This window comes from Vicugna pacos, chromosome 11 (assembly GCF_048564905.1).
Source record: "Vicugna pacos chromosome 11, VicPac4, whole genome shotgun sequence".
Lineage (NCBI taxonomy): Eukaryota > Metazoa > Chordata > Mammalia > Artiodactyla > Camelidae > Vicugna > Vicugna pacos.
Window position 1 is genome coordinate 81,545,663 of NC_132997.1, and position 3,499 is coordinate 81,549,161.

Below are 3,499 nucleotides of genomic sequence, written 5' to 3' on the forward strand. Positions count from 1 at the left end.
CTGTACTTTCATTTTCAGAGTTTTTCCCTATACTTCTGCATTTTCAAGTTGATCTGAGAAGCTTTTATGTCAACAAGAAATGACAGGGCTTTTTTCCTCTGCTTTTAGTTCACTACAAATGCAGAATATTATTCCACAGACCAGTGCTGAAAGGATTCCATGACCTAGACTTTCAGATCTTCTGCCTATTCCATCCTGCTGACTCCTTAAGCATATCCTATCGTCTTCTTGGAGAGACTGGGAAGGCAGATATCAGTTGATACACTTAAGATGACACAAAATCCAATTCAGAACGTCCTTAATATTCGGGAAAATAGCTCCTAAGAAATTCCAAGGTAGGGCAGCTCCGACGTGGTTCATTCAACTGCTCAACAATGTCAAGGACATGTACACCATTCATCTCCACCCTGAGCCATTTTCAGCTCACTGGTTTTGCTCTGAGGGTCACCAAATGGCTTCCACAACTCTAGAGAGAATTGTCAGGCATAAAAATTTCCAGCAAGGGAAAAGGGACAATTTCTTTCTTTTGTCTCTTATCACAAGTTGGGCAAGCTTTCCCACTGGTGTCCCCAGAAGACTTTCCCTTGCCTGCCTTTGGCCAGAAGTGTATCATATATACCCATTCCCAAGCCACTCACAGGGAAAGAATGAAATTCCTGAGGGCTGAGACATATGGCCATGCTTGAGAGCAGATGACCCAAACAAAAGCAGAGTTTTGTTAGAATCTATTAGACAGGTAAGTGGCCATGCATATGTCTGTTGCAGCCTGGGAGAGTCAAGCTGAAGACCGTGCTTTCACTAAATAGCACAGAATTCATGTTCGATTGCAAACTCCAGTGAAAAACAAACAAATAACAACAGCTACTTCATTTAGTAATTCTGTTATAAAAAATATGTATGCTCAAATTAGGCACAAATAAGAATGTGGATAATTGTTTTCCCTGTTACATTTGGTAGCTAGGGCACTGCAATTTTAATTTTTGTTCAGAAGCATTTTTTTCAGGAACATGTTCAAGTGTGGGTGGGTGGTACTTCAGAGATTTGTACGATTTGGAAGAGGACTTGTGTGCTTTCTCGTCGGCTGCTAGTAACCAATTAAGAATCACTTTGGTTGTTTTTTCTTCTCTTTACATCAGAAATATCTGACAAACACTAACCTGAGACATGTCAAAAACATGCCACTCCAAGCTGAAAATGTTCTTTTCGGGAAAAGATCACTGGTTCTATCTGGCTGCTGAAACAATGCTTTTTAGGAAAAACTGATCCTCTAAAAATCTAAGGAAAAGGAATTTGTAATTTGTTTCCTCACCACTGAATTATCTAGGTATTTTTGAAGCCAAGAGACATTTCCTTATCGGAGATTCTTAGTGGGCAACACTTAGCAGTTTTCTGCAAACGAAGGGTACTGTTAAAAACACAGCTATGTGTGTTTTCTGCAGCCCTGAGATCATCATGCACATGAGATCTTTCTTTCCATCTGTTAGAACAAACTGGTTTCTGGTAAATGCCTGTTGCTTGCCAGAGATGTGAATTAACTCATCTTTCTTCAGTTTATGTCATTATCCATCACTTCCCTCCTGAAATTCCTTCACGTTCACTTTTTGTGGCACTGGGATTTCCGGGCATCTTTTCTATGACTTTTTCTACGCCTTTCTCAGTGTCCCTCACTAGAATCTCCTCCTGTTCCTACTCACAAGACGTAGACGCTCCTCAACATTTGTTCTCAACCTCTCATTTCGCTCCCTCCACATCGCCTCACAGATCTCTCTCACTGGTCTTAAGTGCTTCCAAACTTTGGCACGTCTCTTTGCAGAGGGCTGCCAAATCCGTGTCTCTAGCCCTGATTACCTTATTTCCAACTACCTCCTGGGAAACTCCTCTCAGAAACCATCCAAATGAAACTTCACCTTCTTCTCATGCCTTGTGTTCCCTATTTCAGTTAATGGCATCCCTTTCTTTCTAATCACTGATGCCTGAAATCACAGATATCCCTGAACCTTCCCTCCTCTCCTAATTTCCATTCTAATTACTCAGGGGCCAAAGTCTTAGATTTGATCTTGGTGGGCTTTTATATCTGTTCCTCTTGCTCTATTTACTACTAAAACCAAAATTCAATCTTTTTAAAATGACCATGCACAATGGTAATAACCTGTAACCTGGAATTACTCTTTTCTGCAACTCCTTCCAAACAAAATGCACTGCCGATGTTCTGCGGTCACTTATCGTAATGTGTAATTCTCATTTCATGACTGCTCTGCCCCGGAAACTTTCATTGCTCCCTGTTACTTTCATCGTGGCACATAAAGCTTTCCAACTTCAAGCCCTGATCTATTTCTCCACACTTATCTCTCGATACTCACTTAACCTGTTTCCTCCTTTTTATTCACAGAACTAATTTTCTTATGCATCACTGGTGGTAGGTAGAAATTCTAAAGAAGTCCCCTCACCCACCCTCAATTTATGTCCTCTGGTTATTAAATAACACTAACCTAGGTACTACTGTGAAAAGGCTTTGAAGATGGAATTAAAATTACTACTTAGCTGATTTTTAAAATAGGGAAAGTATTCTTGATCATCTGGGTGGGTACAGTGTAATCTTATGAGCCCTTACAAGCAGAACAGAAAAGCAAAAGAGTCAGAGAGAGATAATAAAAGAGGAAGGAGGAAATACTAGGAAGCAGGAGGCTGGCTCCACCCGCAGACCCCACCACTGCTGTGGAGGGAGACAGCACGCAAAGCATGAAAGGAACCCAAGCAGCCACTAAGAGCAGATCAGCCCCAGCTCACAGTCAGCAAGGAAACGGGGCCCTCAGTCCTACAGCTGCAAGGAGTGGAATCTGGCCAACAGCCTGAGTAAGCCCGAACGTGGATGCCCAGCACCTCCAGAAAGAAGCACAGCTCTGCCAACACTTTGCTATGGGCTTGTGAGACGCCAAGCAGAGTACCTAGCTAAATGACACCGCATCCAGACTTCTGCCTACACAACAACGAGATGAGAAATGGGTATCGCTTTAAGCCACTAAATCTGTGCTAATTTGTTATGGCAGCCATGAAACCAGGGGTAATCATCAGTTAGACCCGTTAAACTATAATTTGCTTAATAATCAGCTGTAACCTGCCTTCCCTGATCAAGCTGGCTTTAATAGTTTTTATGAAACTTGTATCTCCTCTAAGCATCACGTAGCCTAAACAGTAAGTTACAAGACCCTCTCACCACTTCTACAGATACTATCTCTGATTTAGGAGTCTTAAGATGTTTACCCAGGTTGTTTTTCAGGAACTTGGAAGTCAGCTGCTGTCCAGTTTGAGCCCCCGCCGGTTAAGACTGGTTGGGACCATGCAGGGAAAACGGAGTCCGCCAGGCTCCCTCCCTGGACAGCCAGTGCCGGCGCCCCATGACTCAGCAGTATTATCCCGCACGCGCAGTACCCATGCATTGTTAGGTAATGTAAACTTGCTCCACACAAGTGCACTGGTTAGCCTATAGGTCACAGCTGGA